The 12,878-nt window shown below is 43.0% G+C and overlaps 1 protein-coding gene across 2 annotated transcripts in view; it reads left to right on the forward strand.

Annotated features, from left to right (window-relative positions):
- Positions 1 to 8,470: 8,470 nt before the first annotated feature.
- Positions 8,471 to 12,878, forward strand: part of LOC102376414 (collagen alpha-6(VI) chain-like) — a 108,674-nt gene continuing 104,266 nt past the window's right edge. For both annotated transcript variants that reach the window (XM_025192547.1, XM_025192548.1), the window contains exons 1-2: positions 8,471 to 8,681; positions 12,702 to 12,784. The gene's annotated coding sequence lies outside the window, so the exon portion shown is untranslated. The remainder of the gene's footprint in view (positions 8,682 to 12,701; positions 12,785 to 12,878) is intronic.

The following is a 12,878-nucleotide window of genomic DNA, read 5'->3' on the forward strand; positions in this document are numbered from 1 at the left end:
ATCTTCCAATTAATAATGGTGGATGTCAGGGAGGGTATTTAATAGGGCATAGAGCACTCTAGAGCAATGATTCTCAGCCATGGTGCTAGAGCACCTTGAGGTGCCAGGAGATCTTTTGAAAGGAGCCACAGGAAGCAGAAGATAAGCAAGGTATTAGGAGGCAAGCAGATAAGGGAAGGCTTAGGCTCTGTCTAGATACTCCCCTGCCCCTACTGCCTGCTCCCCTGCAAGGAGGTAAGCCCTGTAATAAATAAACTAACTTTTGAGATGGAGTACTGCTTAATTCAAGGTATAGAGGGGTGCCTCGAGTCTGAAGGGTGCCTTGAGTCTAAAAACATTGAGAACCACTGCTGTAGAGCTGTCCCGTTCAGTGTTCTCCTTCTAAAGCATCCATTTCTTCCACTGTTGGAGATTGGATACCAGACTAAATGGATTATTGGTCTGAACCAGTATGGCATTTCTGTTCTTCAACTTTGAGTTGGGTATATCTAACTTCAGAATAATGACATTTCTCCAATTTTTGTCTTTGCAAGTTTGGGGAAGCTATTTTTCAAAACAGTGGGCTGGATTCTTCTCTCCCTTACTCCAGAGTTTCATGCATGTAGCTCTGTGCAATTAGGCTGTGTTACCCCTGATTTAAGGATTTTTGATACATTATAATCTGCCTGGCAACTGACTCCCCAGCCCAGCCCCTGGCTTGTTTACTTTTCATCCCATCCAGGAAGAGCACACACCAACTGCTGCAGCTTCCTGAGCCTGACGAAGGGTTTTTGAACCTGATGTCAGGAGGTGATGTGACTCCACCAGATTGTTGGTTAAGACATTAAGTGACATGGCTACCCGTGACTGGTATTCAGTGATGCAGTGGCGGAGGAATGAGACCTTAAACTGCACTATCATGCGGACAGTGCGTGATCGCTAGTAGCCTAACCAATCAGAAGTTGCCCCTAGAGCGTGACTGGCCGGACCAGCATGCTGAGGCCTCCAGAATGTTCCATCAAGGGGGGACCCTGATTGGCTAGGGAGTCTATAAAGGGGACTGCGCGCCCCAGCGTAGGGTCCCCAGAAGCTCCCGAACTCAGGAAGACAGCCTGATCACCTGTCTTGTCTGGACAGACCCCTAGGCCTCTAGCTAGATTCCTAGCATAGGCTACCACAGCTTATAGCTAGACCACACGCTATCTGGAACACTGTGTGTTGCCCAACTAGGCATCATACTTGTACTGATAGTATTTTCGGCTGCAGTCGACCTTCACGATTACACCTTCCTTGTTACTCACCGCTACCCATCAGTTGTTCGTTTTTCTACTTGTACCACGTCGTCTGTGTCTACTTGCCACTGTAAATAGCATTCAACTCGTTAATCATCTTGTTGGTTTGTAAGTAAATTTATGAATTTTCTTCACCTACTACTTGTCGGGCTTTTTTCCTCTCTCACACTTGGCACCCCCGAGCATGTCTGGGTTGGTGTCACTACTCAGCGCCCCACTCGACACACAACTGAGGCCATTTTCCAAACACCATCCTTGAATTATGGCCCACACCCGAAAGCTTGCTTAATAACTATTCTCCAACTATTTGATATCTTTTATTAGATGAACCCAAATTCACCCAAGGAACCTTGTCTACTCCTGATTTAAAGCATTTTATGTAAGAGGAGTTCTAGGCCCTCTGCACCTAGTTGCTTGCATGTGTGAGCATTGTATTCATATTTAAAACTTTTAAGATAAATAAACAAACCAAAAATGGGAAAGGCTTTTTCTCCAAAACTATCAATCTTACTCTTACTAACTATGCAGCCATAATGAATTTTTTTGAGCATAGCCAGGGTTCAGGCATTCTTTATACATGACTTTTGCCTTATCTTTAGACTCCCCTTGCATTTACAGGCATTACAAATTCTCTTTGTATTGGTTTATTGTTTTTTTCTTTTTAATCGCAGATTTTTAAGTGAAGACTTACGAATGATAGATTACTATGTGCCAAGCTGTCTGTAGGTGTTGGAGAGCATTTACCTTTGTTAATTTTTTTCATGAGTACTGGAGAACCTTTGAAGCAGACAACCTTTGCTGAAAGCAATTGCACTGGAAACTTGTTTAATCACATTAACATTTTAAAGGAGGTGCTTTAGCCTGGCTCTCTTGTCCTGCCATTGCAGTTGGATTTTCAGCTACATTCCTAATGCATTTCTGAGATGGAAAATTGGTGGGAGGCATTATTCTTTCCAATCATTCTTATGCAGCTAACATATGAGATTCTCCCACTCTTTTATAATATAACACTTGTTTTTTCATTGTTGCTTTAAAAGTGTCCAATCACTTTTTACTTGAAAGACTAAAGAAACAGAATAATTGTTTTTTTTCCTTCCTGTCATGATTCATGTAAACTTAAATATAACAGCTCTCTCTCAGTAATCTTAAATCTTAAAACTTGCTTTGGAATCAACCTCTGAAAAAAATCAGACCCTTTTAAGGCATTGCAAAAATCACACATGCTTTGAAGAAGTTTAATAGTATTTATAGGAAACAAGCACTCAGTATCATAATGCTGTGCACTATACAAACACATACTAGAACTGTTTTTAGCCCGAACAACTTTCAAACTATAATCTCAATCCTATGGCAAAATCAGCAAGACACAGAGGCTCCCTTTATGAAGCTCATTCAGGACATTGTTTACTAAGAGCTGTCATATTTTATACAGACTAAAACAAATTTAGTGAAAATATGAAGTGCTACAACCACACTGGAACATGAAGTTGCAGATGTGTATACCAAGGGTCCTTACTACACAAGGACATTTTCAATTTATAGACACACTCTCAAACAGCAATGGACTCTTGTATTAATTCTAGAGCCTGGGATAAGCTGCAGAGTTTGGATCTACATTATGAATTTCCTCTCTCTTACTGGTTTAGCATATTTGCAGAATTTTGTTTGGGGTTATTACAGGGAGAAGCCCATCTCCAAAACTTTGATTTTTGTTGCCTGGTTTCCAAATCTGATCCAAGAGGTGGCAAATTGGAGATAATTGAAGAATCAACCAGTTGAAGTTCTGTCTTCAGAGTTCAGTGCTGTTTTGATCTGGGGCCTAAATTCCGTATCCTAACCCCAATATTTGTATTTTTGAAAGATTGAACTATTCTTGTCTAATTCAAGCATTAGATTCGCCTTCAAAACTATATAAAGACCCTGTCACAAAAGTAGTTTAACTGCTAGTGTGTGGTCCTTCTGTAGACTATTAATCTTTACATTGGGAATAGCATCAACATGTATATTTTGTGTTTCTTGCATGCAGATCTTGCAAAGCAAATGGAACGAATTATCCATTCCTTTGAGTCCACCTACAGATATAAGCATTTAATTAGATAATTGCTATTTGGTATTAAAGCAGACCTTGCTTGAAATAAAACAGGCTAAGTTGTAGATACCTGATGGATTTCCTTCTCCTTTATGTTCCCCCTTGATGCCCAAGATCAGCTAAGAGCAATTAGACACCTGACCTCTGAACAACCTAAATCACCTGATGTCAACCTTAATTTACCTGCTTCCATCTCTGACAACAAGTTTGACACAGCTATTAGAATGATCAAGACTAGCAAGGCTGCTGGGCCAGATAAGGTATTCCCAAAATTTGCCACCAGCCTCAGAACCACAATGAAAAGATGGCTTCAGAAATTCATGTATAAATGTCTAGAAAGTAACAAAGTTCCAAAAATCTGGGAAAAAGCTGACATCATTGCGATCCTAAATCCAATACACTGCCAGAAAATCCAAGAGCTACTGAGCCATCTCACTATTCTGCATTACTTACGAACTCATGGAGCACATAATCCTGAATACAATAGAGAACATAATTGATCCCCAGCTCTGAAAAGAACAAGCTGGCTTTCAGAAAAAGAGTGGCGTGCCACTGACCAAGTTATATTACTTATATTGGACATAGAAAACAGTTTTGAAATGAGGCAGAAAACAGGTGCAGTATTTATTGACCTTATAGCTGCCTATGATACTGAATGGCAATGAGGCCTCAAATATAAATGTCGTAACCAAATGAGTTGAGTGCCCCTGTTACAATAGAACTGTCTTGAATAACCGCAGTTACTTTTAAATTTGGTCATGTTCCGCCTCATTAGTATTCAGTCTGTTATTGGCTACTCCGGACATATAAAAGTTCATGCAGCTTCTGCCCAAGTCGGAGACCTCTGAGCACGCGGCAGAATAACCACGGAGAACTCTGTAGCGCGATCGAGGAAACTTGGTGGACTGATCACCCACCGATATCTCCCCGTCACCGGGTCCTTTTGGCATACCCCGCTATCCTGCAGGTTCCTTTTCGTTCGTAAACTCATTAACTCGTCACTCGTTTTGCTATCTGTGACAACGCAAGCAAGCTACCTCGAGGCCTGCGCTGCCATTCCATGTGGCGTAAGTAAAAGCAATCTTTTAGAACCAATAAGCTGTCTCGCCTCTCCATCACTGGCCCGCCTGACGTCCGATTAAACTAGCGATCCTCGGGTCGGCTCCGGCCGCCCGAGACAAACTGCACTGTATGATACCTGGCTGCACGGTATATACTTTCATCATGAACACGATCTCTGGCAGATCATTCAAACTCACAACTAGCCAAGGAGAAAAAAGCAGAGTACAAACTGAAGAATGGAATCCCCTAATGGTGAGTGCTAGCACCAATACTTTTCAGCGTATATACTTCTCATATATAACATTTAAGTGATACATGCACATTACCATAGAAGGAATTGTCAATTCCTTGCACTGCATACATGACAGAACTTGAAAAGTTACTGACTACTAACTTCAAACTCATTGCTGACTATCTCCACAAGTGGCATTTAAAAGTTGAGCATCAATAAATCAGTATCATCATTCTAACACCTGGACAATCCTCAAGCTAAGAGCACACTAAATGTCCAAGTAAGTCTCCTGCATAAGCATACCCCAACTTAGGGTTTACATTAGACCATTCCCTCACCTATAAGCATCATATTCAGAAGGTCATCAGTAAAGTCTCTGCACGGGTAGCTGCCTTAAGATGTTTAGCCAGTACGATATGGGGTGCCGACTTCAAAGTGCTCAGAACCACCACACTTGCAATGCCCCAGCAGATTGTGCTCCTCTATGGTCCAGAAGTTGTCACACTAAAGAGCTTGACACTCTACTTAACAGTTTGCCGAGACTCATAACAAGCTGCTCATCTTGCGCACACACACACAGATGGATTTCCTGTGCTCTTATATCACTTGATCTAATGCCTAAGACAACAGATCCTAACATCATTACTGGCAAGAAATGGTGAAAATAATGTGCTCCATCAGCTGCTAACTGAAGACCTGAATAGATGGAAGCTTAAAGTTGTAAACCATTTATACATGAAGCCCACAAGCTCCTGGAAGAGATTGGGGATGCTGAACCAAATCTATAGGCATCAATGGAGTGGGCTGACTGCTGGGAAAGGTTAGACCTATTCCTACAGCATTTTATACCAACACAACCTCATTGGGCACAACCTTGACAGAGAAGCATGGGCCAAGCTGAACAGATTGAGATCTGGATATGAATGCTTCAAAACAACACTTTACAAGATGAACATCTTGGACAGCCTCCTGTGTGAATGTGATGTCCATTAAATAGCTCAGCACTTGACTGAAAGCTGCAGTTCTACAAATGCCCAGACAGGGCAGATGGAATCTGCACATTGAGTGATTATACCAGACAGTGGCTCATAGATTTCAAAGTTGATGTCTAATACCATACAAGAGAGAAGGAGAGCTAAGAGTAACCTTCTGCAAGTACCATCAGTGTGCTGAGTTTACTTGGCAAAACCATGTGGATCATTCCTAGTAGTAGACTCTTCCCTGGAACTCTGTCCCCATTGTTGGTCACTAAATCTCAGAGTGCTGCAAGACCTTTTTATATGGGCAAACATTTAGCAAGCAGGGTTAAGTAGTGATAATTTCTGAGGAATGTATGCTATCCAAGTGTAGGTCTCATTTAATATTTCATCTGCTTTGACAAGTTGTTTTGTTTCTGCTCCCTCTCCCCTCCCCTCCCCTCCCCTGGGGTAAGCCCTAAGCCTTTTTTGGGGAAGGGCAACCTATAAATCTAATGAATGTGTAACCTGAGCAGTACTTCAAGAGGTACCCCCTCTCCAATTGAAAGGATCAAAGCAGGTGCACAAGCACTGTGGCAGGTGTAGGGACTCTCCTCCCCCTATAGAGGGGAGCCAGACCACCAATGGGGCCTTAACCATATACCTTTTAATGGAGAGAACAATACTGGGAACATAATCAGTATAAACCAGGGGGTATAGGGGACACTATAGTGCCAAGGGGGCAGGATTCAACAAAGGTTAGAAACTTACAATCATAGACATTCATCCAGTTGATGAAAGAGGGTTAATCAATCAAAGTGTAAAGCACAAACAGCAGAACAAATAGTACTGGTTGGTGAAATATAAAAAGGCATAAAATACAAAAGGTCAAGTGACAAGGAATATAGGGCCTAGGTACCTAGAGAAGGAGAAAACACAATAGCCCCTTTCCATTGCAAGATTTTCTCCCAGTTAGCTTACTCACCCCAAGTCACCCTACTTGGGACTTGAACTCAGACCTCCTATGTAGCAGGTAGACACTCCACCACACAGCCACCAGTGCTGGCACTGCTTTAGCCTGCTAGGGGTCTTGACCTTCTTGGAGCGCCCACCTCACATCAAGCTGCCTGACCTCTGATTGGAGGAGCTGGAAGCAGAGCTAGGAACCTCTCTGGTCACTGCTCAGATCCTTGCTGGAGCTCAGGACCCTCTCCTGTTGGCTGCAGCCTCTTGTAGACAATCCTGGAGCCCAGTGGGGAGCCTCTCCTACTGGCCACACACCATGCTGCTGAGGGTCCAACTGCTGCCTGCAGGTCCTACTCCTTTAGGCTCTTCTGGGGCAACTGCTCCCACCCTGCTAGCCCAGCTCTTTAAAGCTCCTTCCTTGTAATTCCTCACTAGTCTTCCCCCTTGAGTCAGCCGTGCTGCCCCTTTTATCCCCCTCCAGGTGACCCAAGGGGCCAATCAGGGGACATGGAGGGTGAGTCTCTGGGGCCTAATTGGTAAGGAAAGGGAATTCCAAACCCTCCAATCATCTTTTACCCCTTCAAAACCCCTGGCTCAAATCATTACCAGATTGGTGCGGAAAGGGAATCCCAAGCCCTCCAATCATCTTTTGCCCTTTCAAAACCCCTGGGCTAAGTCACTGCCAGCTAGCCCATCACGAATGAATAAATAAAAACCTCTCAATGCTTGGTATGTACTACCTGGAAATAGCAAGCTGTAATGGAGCAGATTTGCCAATTACATTATTATATGAGTGAATTCAAAATAATTTGAACACCAGTGAGAATCTTCCTGAAATTAACTATCATATCATATTTGATATGCTAAATGTAGTAATGAATACTTCCACATATTACAGTAAGTAAATAGAGTACCTGAATGAAAACAATAAGAACATCAACATAAACGTATGTGCATACATAACATGTCCCCAATTTATCTGGGTTAGGAAACCCATTCACATAATTCACTGTGTGTAGAGTATAATAGCCCTTGGTAAATCCATATTACATATCGCTGTTACCCCTTTTCCTATTTTCTGCAACTGTTTATTAACCATAGATCTTGCACCTTGTCTGAACATAAGTACTGACATTTACTGGGTCAAACCATAGGTTCATCCTGCCCAGTAATGTCAGACAGTGGCAGATAGTAGATGCTGAAAGAGAGAGTGAACAGGGTATAACTAGGATTTTTTCCATTGTTCCTCTCTGTAACAGAGAGCCAGAGGGTCCTGTTACTTTAAGGGTGAAGGAGCAGCAGGGAGAGCCCCGGGGGGCAGAGGGGAAGCTGCCCATTATGAGCAGCCAGGGAATGAGTACCTGGGGATTTACCTATTGCCAGCCATTATTACAGGAGAGGCCAGCAGCAGTAAGTTTCCGCAGAGGTTAACCTAGCAAGCTAAATCAGGAAACACCTGTAGCAGCTCAGGGAGTCACATGACCAAATGGGGTGTGGCTTCTAGCCATATAAACCCAGGACTTGAGCCAGGGTAGTCAGTTTGGGTCTGGGAGCTGTTGAGGAAAGAGGTTCAGGATAGGAGAGTTGTAAAGGAGCTTCTGGCCAGTATCTGGACTACCTTGGGGAGTAATGCAAGGAGAATGCTGCTGACTTTCAGGGGGCTAGGACTCTGTACAGGGAGGAACTGAGTGATAAAGCCACAGAGCTGGGATTTGGGCTCAGGGCCAGTTGTGGAGTTGTATAGCCAGATGGCTTTTTTAATTAGTTTCCTACTGGTGGCTTGTGTGGGACTAGAAAATGATACTTTGGAGGTCCCATTAATGCCTGAGGGGCATGTGACTGCCTTGAGCCCTGCTAGGGGTCAGGCTCAAAATACAGACAGTGGTCTGGGAGCCTAGCGTTGCCTGGTTAAAGGTAGAGAACTTGGGGGAGGGCAGAGCTTGGGGTCAGAGGGTCTAGAGCCTGCAAAGGGTGGGGAGTTGAGGGCCTGTGAGAGGCCAATGGGCCAACTATTCATGTTGTATCAAGCTGTATTTCTAGGAGGTAGGGGGCAAATGGAGTGAGTAAGCACAAAGGTGCTATAATGGCAGCAGTAGCCTGTGAAGGTAAGTCTTCCTTTCACCTCCCCCTGTCTACCCCTTTGTGGTCTACAGCAGCCAGCATACTGCTGTGGCCCCATCCTGGGTTCTCAGTGAGCTCACTATACTTGTGGTGACCCAGCAAGCCAAAAAAGCCAACAAAATTTGGAATTCAGGCTGTTGTTCCACCTTTGAATTGTCCTGATATGTCTATTATTGTCACACCTATGGTATGCAGCTCATTCTAAATTACTTCTTAGCAGGATACATGCTAATGATTCTCTTGTTCCAAGACTCCTGTAAGATCAATGTGTACTGAGCTAACTGTGGGTTGTGTTGGTCTTGATTTTTTTTTTTCTTTTTGTAGTTAGTCACAAAAGGTTAAATGCCTATCCGTATCTCCCTCAATATATAGTCTTGAATAGATTTTTTCCAGGTGACACCTTGACTTTAATACTTACTGTATGAACTGCTTTTCAGCTATGGAAAGTTCCTCCAAGAACAAAATTCACATCTGACAGTTTTTAGGCAAATTTGGGTCTGATTGGAAGATGTCTCCATGAATGAGATGTTTGTGCTTATTCTACTTAACCTCTTCTAAATGGGTCAGTGGAGAGATGTGATGCTTGAATAAGCATAGCTAGCATTATTAACCTTTAGTCTGCTACAAGTTTTCTACTTTTGTACAGGCAGTCCTCAGACTACTGACACACCGTTGGTTCCTGAAAACGGTGTCTTAAGTTGAAACGTTGTAACTCGGAACAGATTTTTTTCCCCATAGGATACAACATTATAAATGAGAGATTGGTTCCTAAACCGAGGCCCTGTTTTCACGAAAAATAACCCAGAATTTTGTGCTCAATCAGTGTTAGATGAGTAATATAGCTACATTAACATTCATATTGTAAATAGCAATCACATTGATTTGGAAGGACTTCTTTGAGGTGACCTTGCTGGACTTTTTGGAAGGTTCTTGGCTGGATTCTCCTCAGTCCTAGCTGCAGGTTTTCCTGGAGTCTTGGCTGCTTTCTTAAAGTGTCCAAGGAAGTTTGGACAGATGTCCCCCAGGGAGATGGGTGACACTGACTTCTTCGCTGGCATGGCATCACATCAGATCAAGCATTGTAAAGTTGAAACTGATGTCAGAAAGTTGAAATCGGGTCAACTTAGAAACATTGTAAGTTGAGGACTGCCTGTAGTCCGTGAACATGCCCTATAGCTATTATGGCCATTCTGGGGGGACAAATAACCTTTTTCAATACCTTATGAATGGCTTTAGTTTCCTAATATACTACTACTAATTGAATTTCTGTACATTCCTCTCTAAATAAATACTAGGGTCCTGATGCTTGCTAGCACCATCACAGTTCAAGCTGATTCCAAAGCCTTAGTGACAGATAGTAAAGGAGGGCAGAAAAGAAAAGCAGAAACAACATACTGCTTCCTGCTCCTTTAAAGGTACATGGTGTCTTTCCAGCAAACCAAGCGACTTGCTTCAGCCATGTGGAAAAACAGAAGGTCTGCACTTGAAGCTTGTAAACCAAGTAGTGTGCAAGCAAGGTGGCTGGTTTCTCCAGTTCTGTCCCAGACACCCGTTTCTTCTGGCTTGGAAAAAGTTAGGGACTTGCCATAGTTACCACCTCATACCCTTGATCCATATACTTTTTAGAGAGGTATGCATTCCTTTGTTAGCCATTGATGCTGTTTATCTTTGCAAGTTCCACAATCAACCCCAAAACCTTAAAAGGCATATCCTTCTTTAGCAAGTACAGCAGAAAAAAAAATTGAATACAGAGCCTAAGACATTATAGAGAGACTAACCCATCAAAATATCATGGATGTGATTGTAAATTGCATCTGACTGGAGGGCCTGATGGCAATGTGGTGGGGCTACTCCTGGTGGGATAGCTCCTATAAAATACCACTGTTACAACCTCCAGAATAAGGTGGGTATAGGGCACCTCAAAACTCTAGATCCCACTGCCTTGTGGATATTCCTTAGCTGGAGGATGTGCTTCTGTCAGTGTAATGTCTCTTAGCCTGTCTCTCTGAGGCATTAGGCAGGCAGCAGCAGTTCTTATCTGTTGCTCTTTAGCAGAAGCTACAACCATTGAGGCATTGAACACTTGGATTCTGTCTCCATGGTTTAAAGAGGGGATGGGAGGTCTTGAGCAGCCTCCACTCCTTCGTACTCCTGCCTAGGCATATGTGTTGAAAGTCTTGGTGTAATGGTTGCAGGACTCTGTACAAGCAGATTAATCAGGCACCTAACTAGATTTCTTCTGCATATGCCATGATCCAAAGGATCAATGGTTGCCCACCTATCACTTTAAAATACGCGGCCTCCTCCTGTTCTACTCAGCCTTCGAGAGACTTCAGCTGGAGTACTGTGTCCAGTTCTGGATGCCACACTTCAGGAAGGGTGTGGAGAAGCTCGAGAGAGTCCAAAGGAGGGTCATGCACATGTAGAGGCCTAGAGACCAGGTCATACAAGAGCTAAGGGACTTGGGACTGTTTAGCCTGGAGAACAGAAGACTCAGAGGGGACTTGGTGGCAGCCTATAAATATATCAGTGGAGTATATTAGGGCATGGGGGAGCAACTATTCACCAAGACCCCCCAGGGTAGGACTAGAAACAATGGGCACAAGTTGACTGAAGATTGCTTCAGACTAGACATAAGAAAAAACTTCTTTATAAGTTGCGTACCAAGGGTTTGGAACAGGCTCCCCCCAGAGGTGGTACAGTCGCCCACTCTGGCAATCTTCAAAAAGCATCTTGATGCCCATTTTGCTGGGGTCATCTGAGCTTTAGTTAAACCACCCCTGCTACCATTTTTCAGTGCATGGACACTGATACATGAGACACTGGAGTCTGCTGGAACATGGTAATTACTACTTTCCACCAGACTCGACTAATCAAGTCTGCTCTGATGGGCTATTATTACAGTCAGAACAGACTTGCTGCTCGTATATAGGTGTCCAAAGATGTAACAGTTCTATTGCGCATTTAACTTGTAGCCCATGTGCTGTTCTCTATCAGCTGGTTGAATCTCTCTAATCACAACCATCCATCTGATTAAAGTTATACTTATTGTGTCACTTCTTTAATAGTACTGCATGCAGCAATCCAGGGACAAAGTGGAACCATGTGGTGTTGGGACCCAGATGGCCCAGCCACTTGCACCTGCAACAAGAGAATAAACATTTTTGATCAGCTCTAGTTTTAAGGCGGTGGACCACATTGAATTAAACAGGATTTTTGGCAGATAATTATGAAATTCACAGAAAATTACTGTATATGGACAAGAGGGAAATGTTTCCTGACTTCCTAATGACAATGTTGGCATTAAGGATGACAAGAAATGAATTATCTCAAGAGGATATGTGGCAGGATCTGGCTAGAAAAGGAGGAAGCTCCCAATCTCATCTTCCATTTTCCTGGTCTCCCCACATACAGCCAGAGCCTCCTACCCTGTTGGGAAGACCTGATGAAAAGTGATCTCTGGAACATCTGGCTCGGAACACACTCATCACACTGACTTCTAGGCAATTAAGTTGTTATCTGTCCTCTGCTTGTTTTTCCCAATTCCTGTATGCATGATTTAGTGTATATTCATTTATCAGAAAACTGTGCTTTCCTCATCTCCAGCAGGATAGAACTTTCTCAGCAAGACCTATTTTAATGCTTTAATAATGATGATGCTCCTGTAAAAATAACAAAAGCAATTTTTCAAGCATCTTCTGTCCATGCAGATAAGGGGACTCCTCATGATCAAAGTTGTTCTTATCTACATGAGGAGCTGATGCTTAGACAATCACTTTCATCAGCTTTGTATGTGAATTGTCACTTTTAGCATTAAAATGTATCCCTGAAAATGAGGGAGGAGGGAATAGCAGGGAGGAGACTTCTACTGGTTTTCTTAATTCTAAGCAAGATAGTTGCACTCCAGGAATCCATACTTTTAATTTGCTTTAGGGGGAGGGAAGAAAAGAGAACTGATGTAAAAGACTGGAGATGTGGACTGAAGCTTTTCACTTATACTCTAGGGCTGAAATTCTTCCAAAGTACTTCCTGAAGAATGAAGGTGATATGGGAAAGCTAAGGAGACCAAACTGAAGTCCTTCACTAGGTAGGTGAAAGCTATTTTATCATATTTGTTAAGCACAAGCATGAACATACCCTGCATATGCAAATTAGAGGCAAGAAATATTAACAGTAATTGT

The sequence above is a fragment of the Alligator sinensis genome, unplaced genomic scaffold, assembly GCF_000455745.1.
Source record: "Alligator sinensis unplaced genomic scaffold, ASM45574v1 scaffold1159_1, whole genome shotgun sequence".
Classification (NCBI taxonomy): domain Eukaryota; kingdom Metazoa; phylum Chordata; order Crocodylia; family Alligatoridae; genus Alligator; species Alligator sinensis.